Below are 14,221 nucleotides of genomic sequence, written 5' to 3' on the forward strand. Positions count from 1 at the left end.
ATTGTTTGTTCTCTATTAATATCTTTCATTTGATAACTATCCCTATCAGTAGTTAGTGCCTTCCGTAGTTTGAATCTTTTATTTAGCTGGCAGTAGTGGCGCTCGCTGTATTGCAGTAGTTCCAGTAACGAAGATTTTTGTGAGGTAAGTGATTTGTTAAAGGTATAGGTTAATGTTAGTCAGGGCCATTCTTTCGTAGGGATTTTTTGAAAGTCAGATTGCGTTGCGCTAAAAATATTGTGTGTCAGTTTAAGCACAGTCATGTATAATTGTTCAAAGGGGACGTTTCATATGTCGACCCTTAGCCTAGGATACCTCACTGGAATCTTCTGATTTTTTTCTTGTAGTTTGTGTAATTAATGTAGCTTTTGTTTATTGCTAGCGCGTAATTATAGAGAGAATTTCCTTTGTAGTTGTAGTTTTTCATTGTTGTACACAGTTGTGGCATGCATGTAGATTTGCACCTAGTATTTCGCAGCTGCAATTAACTAGATATTATTTTCAGTGCCATGTTAATGTGTTCTCTTATTTTTGCTCTTTAAATTGTGTTTTTCTGTGTTGTCGTGTGACATATTGTGACAATAATGGCGTGTGAAAAACGTAATACTAGGCTCCAAAGTAAACTGAGAAATAACAGTGAAGACGAAAGCAGTGTGTTAACGCCACCATGTATTGAATTAACAAATATTCAAAGTAGTAATTTGGTAACTGTGCATAGGAGCGGGCGTCAAATAATGGTGTAGGCAGTGAAACAATTAGTGAACAGGGAAGCATTATCGATCGATCGGTCGGCAACAGCTCGCCTCAGGATTCCTAAATGACAGGACACAATCTTGCCAATACTGTAGATTCAGGTTTTGCGTCCTCACCGTTTTCTCAAATAAATCAAGACACATTTTCTGCTTCTCAGAATGCGAATAGTGCCGGTTCAAATGCACTGCCGAATAGCACTGAGGAACATGTTTCAGACACCAGTGCATTGTTATTACAGTTAATGCAACAAATGGGACAAAGGCTACAAAAGTTAGACACAACGCTTGAACAAAATCAGAAACAAATGGGACAAAATCTTCAAAAGTTAGACACAATGGAACAAAATCTTCAAAAGTTAGACACAATGGAACAACACCAGAGACAAACACAGCAACAGTTAGACACAGTGGAACAAAATCTTCAAAAGTTAGACACCATGCTTGAACAAACACGTGAAGATTTAACTACTGAGTTACATAACATTGAATCGAAATGTCAAAAAGTCTGTAATGATGTAAAAACACAAATTTGCGAGCATTTTCAACCTATTTTTTCGCGGCATGAAAATTCATTACAGAATCACGAAGCAGCCATAAAAGAACTGCAAACTATTGTTCATGAAAATCACGACACCTTGCAAGCTAAAATTGACTCAGTTGCATCTACCGATTCGGTTACGCAACTTGCAAAAACTCAAGAAAACTTAAAGGACACAGTAGATACGATTTCACTCTGAAACTTGGTTCAGAAAAACACACTGAGGAAATAAGTACACTATCGGAGAAAGTAGCCGAACTTTCGGATCAGTTCACTGATTTATCTACAAAGGTGATGATGATCTGAATTACACAAGACCTGTAGCCTTCACTGACACAGAAGAGTATGAACAAATTAAGATATTCAAACAAAATCAGAATCAAATTAATACGCAACACAAAAGAGAAATCCGGGAAGTACAAGATCAGTTGGCACAAGTAATACAAAAATTTCATATTTCAGAGGACACTCGCGCTCCAACACGGGAAGAGGAACTTAGAAATACGGAACAGCCACAAAATAATAACACAGGGCATTTCGGAAATTATGAAAGAAATTGGCAAGGTGGACCGAATTTTGAGATGGAACCGCCGACATGACGAAACAATGACTGATATGCGACTCGCCGACATAATGATTTTGACTACAAGCTGTTCATTACTACACATAAATTCAAAACATTTAAGAATTCTGGCAACGACATTCATCCACAAGCATGGCTCCATCAATTCTCTCATTGTTTTCCTTCCAACTGGTTGTTAGAACACAGATTAGAATTTATGTGTGGCTACTTAGAGAATGAACCAGCTGTGAGAATGCGATCGGTCATTCACGATTGCCACAGTGAAGGAGAATTTTACCATGCCTTCCTCTCAGCATATTGGTCTCAAGCCACACAAGACCGAGTAAAACATGGCATCATAATGATGAAACATTTCGAACAATCTGAATTCTCCAGTCTTGTGAAATATTTTGAAGACATGTTGCATAAGAATCAGTATCTTTCAAACCCATACAGGCCCTCAGAACTCATCCACATTTGCTTAATCAAATTGCCTGAACATTTACGACATATTATTTTAGCAGGACGTTGCAAAGACGACATTGAAGCTTTTCAGGGACTGTTACAAGAATTAGAAATTGACACAGACAGTCGCGGGATGCAAAAACAGGAAAACAATCACTACAGGTCACATCCGTCACAATTCCGTGACGACAGAAACAATAACTGGACACGACAAGTCTATTCTTACAACGCAAATCGTGACCAAAACAGACACCACCCATATGACAACCACTGGCAGAGTAATAATAGTTGCAGAGAAAGATCGCATTTCCTTAGTAACGAATATGACAGAGATTACCTTAGAAACAGACAATATGGGAACCAAAACAATTATTATCAAGGGAGGCAGAATAACTTCAGATGAAACAGTTCAGCGCGCAGTTACGATTCAGGAAGAAATTCTCCACCACATGACCAGCAAGAAAGAAATTATGAAATCTACTGACATGACGACAGACGAGATAATCATAACGACAGACCTGAATTTCATCATAACTGGCGGGATTCAAACAGAGCAGGGTACTTTCGACAACGTGAATTTGTAGAAGCGAGGTCTCCTAATCCCAATAACGACGCACGCCAACAAAGGAACAGACATTGACTCGCATCGCAGGCAGCCGCGTGCGCCGGCTGGCACAGAGAAAAATAACATAGACGCTAACCTTGAGAAAAACTCCAGTATTCCTCACCGACATATACCACATGATAATTGCGTTGAAGTTGAAACTTTGCATACTAGGAAGAGTAAAGGTTTACACCGCATTTCACATGTAAAACCGTTTATTGAAAGATAATCTGCATTTAACTTTGTCTTTGCCATAAAACTTTTCACTTCACATTTCTAGTATGCTTTGTCAGACTTAAGAAACTGTTAACATGCAACAATGTTTGAAGTTAAATATCCAGTCAAGAACCAAGAGAACTTATTTAAACAGAAATTACGAATGCATTGTTATTGTGAACAGACGACACAGTGGTTAGTTTATGTGACAGCTACACGATTTAATCACGACGCTACTAATGAGTGACAATTTACAATGTTGCTTTTGCGGTGTATCTGTTTTATATCTGCACAGTTTTCTGAATTCTTCTGGAAAGTAAAACATGTTTTAGTAGTAACTTTTGTGGTATAGCTACAATGAGACAGCCTTTTCTGAAGCACAACAATACGTTACATTATAGTACTTTCTTGATCACGGTCAGGTACGTAATAACTACGATATCTATACGCAAAGATTTTCACTTTCGTTTATGATGAGGTAAGTACATTGACTTCTGCAGAACTTAGCTTTCGGAGGACGATAACTACAACACTTCCACAGAGATTATCTTACAACAAGACGCACAGTTTAGCGCTACAGGACACGCATTTGAGTGATTAATTTTGTACTTAAAACATTTATTTTTTAAAGATATTTGAAGTACAATGATACGAAGTTTTTCCGTGATACATTTTCCGTGATACATCTGTAACACCTGAGGGTATAATTACATTAATCCTCAGGGGGGTACACGCTTACTTTGTGTACCATGTGTTTGGCAAGCACAAGGAGGCCTAGCTAATATGGTATTTGCTTATACAACTTTACACATCGGCACCATATTTCTCTAACACAGAATTACACAGCTATCTGATCATTTAACAGAGAAAGAAACTTTTTTTTTTACTACGTCAGTGACAGATGTTTACGTAATTACACAGTTGGGTAACTTCACATTTACGAAATTGTATTTTGTCTGTACTTTGTGAACTGTTCATATTTTTTTGGAACCATTGCGATACTACGAGAGCTTTGAATGATGTATTTGGTATGAGATCATGATTTTTAAAGTACGTTTGAGGTAGATGACACTATTGAAATGAGCAGAGAATATTTTTTAGGGTTTGAAATTATTGCAGAAAGCTACAACGTTTTTGAGATTTGACTGAGGTGTTATGATATTAGTACGATGTCGATGTGTATTATGTTGTTGAGGAATGTTTATTATGCTACATATTTCTCATGATGAAATATTGAAAAAGTGTCGACGAATAAGGTAAGGAATAATGAGTAGTGGTTAGGGACTCTGGTTTGTGAAAAAGGTTGTTGGAAACCAAGAATCGTACTTTAAGAGTTATGAAATGTGTGTATATGCGTGAATGTATCACAATGCTGGCGAAAATTTTTTGGACGCTGTTATATTTATAGGATTTTGTTTCTACAGATTTGTAACCCAAATACTTGACCTGCGAAATATTTTTATATGAGACTGTCACTGTGGCGGAAAATGCCGTCGTAAATATTTCAGCAAGAAAGGTAAGTGACCTTGGCGTAATGTGTTTTGGGCACCCAGCTGAGAGGTAGACGTCTGACAAAAGAAAGCCATTAGGTGCAAAAAAAAAAAGGAGGCCATTATCCTCGCTATTGACATTCCTTTGTAGAAAGCATCGCAAATACGACACGCTCGAACTTGAAAACATATGATTACACTGTGGAGCTCTTAATTTATGATATTTACTAAAATGCCTAATGAAATGATGAGAAACATTTTACATCCATTGTCTTTCTAGTTGAGAGATTGCTCATTTTGTTTAATATCTAGTTTCTAGCGGCACTGCAGCATTGGTTAAAATAAAATTTTATAGATGTACTAATATAAATATTTTCTGTCTACAGATCGAGTAAATAATAATTTTTTTTAAAAAAAATGAGGGAGCACAAAAAGACATTTACCTTCACAGGAACTGCATTCATAATTTTCTTTTCAAGTACTTGGTAACTTTTTTGGTAGAATAACTTCTTGTGGTGCACCACTTTAATTACTTAGACATTAAGATGTGATTATGCATTTCCCTTATGTGCATTGTTATCTTTAGTGTACTATTTTTTCTGCTTGAGCTATGTCATGTTTAGGTATAAGTTATTTCATTTTCTGCTGCTGGTTGCCAGGCATAGGGCTACTGAATTTTAATTTGTGTTACTCTGCTAAGCCAGATTTATTTTTCTTGTTTGCTGCACATTGCCTTATATTAGTTGTAATATTGCCATTGCTTTGCTAATTTCTATAATGCTGCTTCCTTTGCAAATCTGCATTTTTTTTTGTCATTGCTGTTTGTGTTAATTGTTTTGTGCTGCTGCATTGCCTCACCCCTTAGTTTAGCATCTGAGCTCAGTAGATTTAAGTTAGCTTAAGAGGGGGTAGACTATATAAGAAACTAACTATGATGAATTGGAAGAAATGCATTGAGAAGATATAAGAAAATGGTTTGGCCAAAAAAAAGTAGTGTACAGTGGAGAAAAACTATTTTGAAAGAGGATGTGAACAGAATACAGAAAGCAGGCTTAGATAGCACTTTTGGGAATAATGATGAACAAAGGGAGATCTCCATGCAAAATACTGCAGTAAAACAAACCCTGTCCTTTCCTTTTGTGTCATCCCTCTATATGTTTGTGTACCCTTGTGTATTTGTGTTTTTCCTGTCTTTATGTGTTTAGCTGATGAGAGCTATGTTGTAGAATTTTTCTAATACTATGTTATTTACTTTGTAAAGATGTTGAGACATTATTTATTCTGTTTTGTTGCTCATATGTGAAGGTGATGTTTCAAAAGTTATTCTGATCTTTATGTATGTACTTATGTCATTATTTTTGTAACACTGATGTATATGTTTATTTCTATTCTTTTGTAAAGCCTGTGTTACTACAAATGTTATCTGTATTATTATGTTCTTTAATGATGTATTTTGTACCTATGTAATTGTATTCTTATGTTATAAAATTATAATTGACACCAGTTCATCATATTATTAACTTGTAAGTTACATTTCACTGCACACGTTTCTGTTGGTCATAGTATATGGACAATATGTGAGAAGTAGGGACTGTTAGTGTTTGCACGTGTGTTAATAATTCAGCAAGGGACTGGATAACAGCATTGCTGGTTCTAAGGACGATTCCAAAAACTTCGTGAGTGTACAAGTGGTGGTTTATGGACTTGCTATATTGTTTGCAAGACTTCTGAGGACAATTCCAAAAAACTTTGTGCATGCACAAGTGGTGGTTTATGGACTTGCTATCTTCTCTGCAAGACTCTTCGATGGTGATTATGCACCTGCACAGTCGCAGCAGATGGCTGCTGGCCATCTCTACAAGGACTACATTGGGGCTGCATCTTTGATGGCCCACCAATACCGTTATTTCTACAAGGACTGCAGTGGGTCTGCATCTCTGATGGCCCACCTATACCATACTCTCTACAAAGACTACAGTGGGTCTGCATCTTTGATGACCCACCAATACCATTATTTCTACAAGGACTACAGTGAGTCTACACCTTTGCTGACTCACCAGTACCATTATTTCTACAAGGACTACAGTGGGTCTGCACGTTTGATGGCCCACCAATACCATAATCTCTACCAGGACTACAGTGGGTCTGCTCTGTGATGACCTACCTACCAATATTCTTCAAAACTTCGAATGACTCTGCTGTGGGTTTGCTCTGTTGTGACCCATTACCTGTCTGCATGTCAAGAGTCAGCACTGTCTTTCCGTTGAAGGACAACACTACTTCTTCAAGACTGCATGGAAATCCACTACTTCTGTGTGCATTTTCTTTTACTGCTCAGACTTTGAGAAAAACACTGCTATTTTACTGTGATGAACGATTAGGACTGTCTTTATGGACTGTGAGAAAGTTTAGCTTTTCACCAACATTGTATCAATAAGTGTGTGCATTTGATATCTTTGTTATTGTAATTATGAAAAATTTTATCAAATCATTATTGGCCACTACCCAAAAAAATTTGTAAAATTTTTTTGTGGGGAGCATGGGGGCTATGTAAGTAGGCTGTTTAGGTTTTCTTATTGGTAACGACACGTAGCGCTCTGTGTGAGAATCACTGGCTGTGCTGTGTGCAGTCTGTGGCTAGTTTGCATTGTTGTCTGCCATTGTAGTGTTGGGCAGCGGCAGCTGGATGTGAACAGCGCGTAGCGTTGCGCAGTTGGAGGTGAGCCGCCAGCAGTGGTGGATGTGGGGAGAGAGATGGCGGAGTTTTGTAATTTGTCATGAACTGCTATATATATTATGACTATTGAGGTAAATAGATTGTTTGTTCTCTATTAACATCTTTCATTTGATAACTATCCCTATCAGTAGTTAGTGCCTTCCGTAGTTTGAATCTTTTATTTAGCTGGCAGCAGTGGCGCTCGCTGTATTGCAGTAGTTCCAGTAACGAAGATTTTTGTGAGGTAAGTGATTTGTTAAAGGTATAGGTTAATGTTAGTCAGGGCCATTCTTTCGTAGGGATTTTTTGAAAGTCAGATTGCGTTGCGCTAAAAATATTGTGTGTCAGTTTAAGCACAGTCATGTATAATTGTTCAAAGGGGACGTTTCAATGTAAAATGACACAAGATGCTCGAAATTCTTAGAAAAATATGGGTAAGCTATGGGAAAAGTGGATAATATTTTTAATCCTAGCAGGATTAAAAAGGGTGTTAGACAGTGATGTAGTTTTTCAGTTTATACATCGAATAAGCAGTGATGGAAATAAAATAAAGGTGTAAAAGTGCAATTACAATTCAAGGTGTAAGGATAGCAATTGTAAGATTCGCCGATGACATTGCTATCTTGAATGAAAGTGAAGAATTACATTATCTGCTGAATTGAATGAACAGTGTAATGGGTATAGAGAATGGATTGAGAGTAAATGGATGGAAGACGAAAGTAATCAGAAGTAGACATGAGGAAAGCGAGAAATTTAACGTCACGATAGGTGATCACGAAGTAGATGAATTTAAGGAATTATGATACCTAGCTAGCAAAATAGCCCATGACGGATGGAGCAAGGAGGACATAAAAAGCAGACTAGGACTGGCAGAAAGGACACTCCTGGTGGAGGGAAGTCTAATTTTATCAATAAATTTCTGAGAATGGACGTTTCAAGCACTGCATTGTATGGCAGTGAAACATGGGCTGTGTGAAAACCGGAATTTGAGATGTGGTGCTAAGGAAGAATGTTGAAAATTAAGTGGCCGGCCGGTGTGGCCGCGCGGTTCTAGGCGCTTCAGCCTAGAACCGCGTGACCGCTACGGTCTCAGGTTCGAATCCCACCTCGGGCATGGATGTGTGTGATGTCCTTAGGTTAGGTAGGTTTAAATAGTTCTAAGTTCTAGGGGACTGATAACCTCAGATGTTAAGTCCCATAGTGCTCAGAGCCATTTGAACCATTTTTTGAAAATTAAGTGGACTGATACGGTAAGGAATGAGGAAGTTGTCCGCAGAATCGGTGAAAAAATGAATAGATGGATAACACAGAGAAGAAGAAGGGACAGGACGGTAGAAAATTTGTTAAGACTTCCATGGTACTAGAGGGAACTGTAGAGTGCAAAAACTGTAGAGAGACTGGGATACATCTAAAAAATAATTGAGGACGCAGGTTGCAAGTGCTGCTCTGAGATGAAGAGGTTGCCAGAGGATAGGAGTTCGCCCCTTCAACCCCCGACCATCCATCAACTGCCCCAACGAAAGATGTGGCAGAATCACTGACTAATGGTGCGTGTGGAGGGGGTGTGATCTTATGGGTCAACTTGTTTTCTTTTTCTTACTTTCTGAGGTAACCTGTCTCCGTACTACGTTTCATCGCAATCGGTTCAGCGGTCTGGTCGTGAATACATAACAGGCAGAGTTATTTCCACATTTGTAATACTGGGAACCAGACTAGCAGTCTGGGAATTAACTTTGGAGGACAATCTCAGAGTAGAGATATTTAGTTAGGTAAACGGTGACAGTGCATGTGAAGAGAACTTTATTCACTATCTGTCCAATAAATTATGACATCGATAGAAGACCATGAAGGCACTATCGAGAGCAACCAACAAATTGAAAGTGCCTCAATGGAACATATGGATGTTTTATGTGAAGAATGCACCAGTGCATAGCGTATATACTGTTTATTAATTGTTGTGTTAGGAGATTATATAAATTGATGACAGTCTAATGTACAATACAAACTGGACGACATGAAATATATGTAACGCATGTCGAATACTGAGTCCATAATTTGTCTCTAGGAGACCTAAACAGTATTGTGAAGACCTAAGTTATATCGATACATCAGATACCTGAGGCTTATGTAGTCGGTTTTTGGTAGTAAATGCAAGAGGCCTAATTAATAAAAGATCATCCAACCTCGAGCTAATTAGTAATAGATCAGCCAACCTCAACTGCAGTTGATATCCTACAATTCGATGTAAGAACTAGAATTAGCAAACCCCAAGGATATTCCTAGGTTAACGAATACGATAGCCAGAGATAGCTACACAACGACGCCACGTGACGTGCGGTGGCGTCCTCTACGATCTCCATATAAGCGGCGGCCCCAGCTCCTAGCAGCCAGTCGTCGGCTCACCTCGGAAGATGTTCTCCGTAGTTGAGAACGAAACGTCAGGGAGAAGAAGTTCTACAGATCGACCACGGCAACTTAGCCCGGAAGTGTTTACTGATGAAGACGCTGGCCGTGAAAGCCTACATGGGATGATTTAACGAATACGATTAAATAAAGCTGACTATAATTAAAATATTATTTTTTCCTGTTTTTATATTTTGTTTTCTTATTATTCCAGCTAATATAATTGGTATGGAGCGTCGATTTAGGTTCAGCGGTAAACGTCTGGGCCACGAAAATACACACATCAAAAAAGTTTTGCATCACCCCGGCTCCCAGAACTCCTGAAGATAGACGTTGACTGTGGATATTGTATCACAGACACAGTCCCTTTGACTGTTCAGAGGTGTCACTAAACCCGCCCAAAGAAGTAAACAACCAAGCATGAGCAGCGCCTATAAGAAGGAGGGGGTCTGACAGCCGATCAGTTACAGTCATTCCACCAGGAAGGAGGTACACAGCTCGTGTTGTCTGTAGTTCAACCATGCCTAGACGGTCGATACCGCGGTTAGATCGCACCGCATTGTTACTTTGAGCCAGGAAGGGCTCCCAATAAAGGAAGAGTCCAGGGGTCTCGGAGTGAGCCACACCGATGTTGTTCGGACATGGAGGAGATACAGAGAGACAGGAACTGTCGATGACCTGCCTCGCTCAGCACGCCCAAGGGCTACTACTGCAGTGGATGACCGCTACCTACTGATTATGGCTCGGAGGAAACCTGACAGGAACGCCACCATGTTGAATAATGCTTTTCGTGCAGCCACAGGACGTCGTGTTACGACTCAAACTGTCCGCAACAGGCTGCCTGATGCACAACTTCACTCCCGACGTCCATGGCAAGGTCCATCTTTGCAACCACGACGCCATGCAGCGCGGTAAAGATGGGCCCAACAACATGCCGAATGTACCGTTCAGGATTAGCATCACGTTCTTTCCACTGATGACTATCGCATATGCCTTCAACCAGACAATCGTCGGAGACGTGTTTGGAGGCAACCCGGTCAGGCTGAACGCCTTAGACATACTGTCCAGCAAGGTCGAGTTTCCCTGCTGTTTTGGGGTGGCATTATGTGGGATCGACATACGCCGCTGTTGGTCATGGAAGTAGCCGTAACGGCTGTACGATATGAATGCCATCCTCCAACCGATAGTGCAACCATGTCGGTAGCATATTAGCGACACATTCGCCTTCATGGACGACAATTCGCGATCCCATCGTACACATCTTGTGAATGACTTTCTTCAGGATAACGACATCGCTCGACTAGAGTGGCCAGTATGTTCTCCAGACATGAACCCTATCGAACATGCCTGGGATCGATTGAAAAGGGCTGTTTATGGACGACGTGAGCCACTAACCACTCTGAGGGATCTATGTCGAATCGCCGTTGGGACAACGTGGACCAACAGTGCCTTGATGAACTTGTGGATAGTACGCTATGACGAAGACAGGCATTCATCAATGCAAGACGACGCGCTACTGGGTATTAGAGGTACCGGTGTGTACAGAAATCTGGACCACCACCTCTGAAGGTCTCACTGTATGGTGGTACAACATGTATGTGTGGTTTTCATGAGCAATAAAAAGGGCGGAAATGATTCCAATTTTCTGTATAGGTTCCGAAACTCTCGGAATTGAGGTGATGCAAAACTTTTTTTGATGAGTATTTAACAGACCAAACAGTCCTTACTGAATCGATGGAGAAAGAAGGCAACATTTCGTTACCAAATTTAGCGTTTCATAACAGGAAGAGGACTTCAAGTTTATTTTTACAATGATGCAGTGTAAACCCTCAGGGCACAAATTCTCTGACTGGCCCCGTACACATTTAAGACAGGACTAAAAAAAAAAAGGAAAGGTACATTATAAAAGATGCAAAACATAAACTCTTAAGGCCAGCCAGAATCTGCAACGAATAAACTTGATAGTGAAATTCTAAGGATTTCTTTTAACAACTGACCAACAAGACGTTGAATAATGAAACCTTTAGGCTTAGCGTAAGATAACTGAAAAGGTTTTTAAAACAAGGAACCTTAAAAGAACTCAGGAACAAGTAATTTTATATTTAGCTTTAGATAAGTCATAAATCTTTGAAACAAGGAACCTTAAAAAATCATCAGCAAGTAAAATTCAAGACTTTTGGGTTTATCTGTAGCTAATGAACTGGACTGATCAGTTAAGGAATGAGGAGGTTCTGCGCAGACTCGGTGAGGAAAGGAATACGTGGAAAACACTGGTAAGGAGAAGGGACAGGTTGATAGAACATCTGTTAAGAGATGAGGGAATGACTTCCATGGTAATAGAGGGAACTGCAGAGGGCAAAAACTGTAGGGGAAGACAGAGATTGGGATACATCCAGCAAATAACTGAGGACGTAGGTTGCAAGTGCTACTCTGAGATGAAGAGGTTGGCACAGGAGAAGAATTCGTGGCGGGTTGCATCAAACCAGTCAGAAGACAGATAACCCAAAAGAAAAAAAAAAAAAAAAAAAAAGAATTCCTTATGAACACTTCAGTAACACTGACCTACTGGAAAACTTCAGCTTCATGAATTTAACTGCAGTAAACTTCACAGCAAACAGCAAACTCAGTTATTCCGCAGCTACACCACAGCAGAGAAATGATTTGTAGCAAACAGCACTCGCGGTAGAGTACAGCACTTCACAATGAGGTAAACAAGAAATTTGAATTTCACAACGTACAGTTCGTGGTAAGATTAATGTACAAATTAGAAGTTAAGCAGAGAGCAAATGACCATCAGAAACCGATAATTAAAACCACAATAAAATATACAAATGGTATTCAAGGTGAATGGTTAGAACAATAACACGCAGAGAAAGCAGTCAAGGAAAACAGCTCGTTTTCAACGGAACAGCTCATGCATCAGACACAAGCGATGCTCGCCTTTTCCAAACAGCACCCTGCCAAACGATGCGCCGGGCGGTTTGGGTAAACAGTTTCCGCAAACGACCCCCTCACCTGCGGCCACGATACACAGAGTGTACCAGATGACACCTCGTCCCAAAATAACCAAGAACTTTCGACGTCCAACAAATGACTCAGCTCCAAGACACCATCGCATCTCGTAATCCACTATTGACGGCCGGCACGAGGATACACAGGCTGCCCGTAGCCTAGTGAGAGTGGGCTTTGCACCATGCAGACTCGGACGTCAGTGCTTCCACGGCTGCGCCTTCATTCCTTACGAACTCTGCGTGCAACTCCATTGACTCCTGCCGACTAGAAGCCACAGCCATGAGGCAGAACTTCACTGTGTCGCTTCCTGGGCCTGCTCTACCCAAGTGCGTCAGCTCACCGCTAGAGGAAGCCTCGTGAGGACCATGGCACCGCGCCGCCACAGGAGCGAGCGCTGCTAACTTTAGGAGAATGACAGAACACTTAAAATCAAATCGAGCTATCGCACTCCAGATCGAGCCAGCACCAAACCAGCTCATCCTTCTCCGCTTAAACAAGGTCACGGGGAAGGGGGAGGGGGGAGAATATTCAGCTCTAAGCTGCCACTGCCTCACCTTGGGGCCCCGCAGCCTTCATCTGGCTTGCATGAACCCGCGGTTGCTGCCCTGTAGCCACATTCTCAACCACAAACGAGACTGGGGTGGGCATCCCAACAATTCGGAATGTCGCAAAAAATCTCTGGAGCATCTTACCCGTAATTTTGCCTGCGGCCCTACTAAACCTTTTAAAGTTTTTAACGAGGACCAAGTACCGTTTTGCTTGCCGGCTGTGAGCCAATTTAACGTTGTTAAGAGCCCTCTTCCAATTACTTCTGATGGTGGCGAATTTCATCTTCTCAGGGAGAAGGTCGTTTATTTTCCACAAGTTGGAAATGGGAGAGTTAACGAGACAGGTTAAATCCAAGCTCGATGAGTGGCTTGATGTGCTTCGAGCACTGCCGTATTGGACGCAAAAGTTACGGAGTTAAGTGACTCATTCCATGTCTTTGGGATCTTTACTATGATAAACTATAAGGGACACCTTTAAGTTGCGATTGACTAGCTCGGCAAAGGAACGCTGTGGATAATATGGAACAGTGGTGACATGTTTAACAGCATTCTGAAAGCAGAAATGCCTAAATTTCGTAGGATCAAAATCAGGTGAGTTATCACTAACTAAAACTCTTGGTAGACCAAAACGTGTAAATGCTCTTCCCAAGTGGTGTGTCGTGACGCCCGAATTCATAGCCTTACTGAGTATCAGCCATGAAAAACGACTGAATGCATCGACGTCCACAAACATGCCCTTTGAGAAAATGTGAGCATTGCTGTTCCCTTTAAAACGAGCTGTTTAACTGGGCCACAACACACAGTTCATGTTATGTGTAAAGCTGTATGAAAGAGCAAATTACTCTTGAGGTAACCAACCATCGTCTATGTGATAGGACAATAAAACAGTGTAATCAGCCAAAAATGATAGGTGCG

This window comes from Schistocerca piceifrons, chromosome 1 (genome assembly GCF_021461385.2).
Source record: "Schistocerca piceifrons isolate TAMUIC-IGC-003096 chromosome 1, iqSchPice1.1, whole genome shotgun sequence".
Taxonomy (NCBI): domain Eukaryota; kingdom Metazoa; phylum Arthropoda; class Insecta; order Orthoptera; family Acrididae; genus Schistocerca; species Schistocerca piceifrons.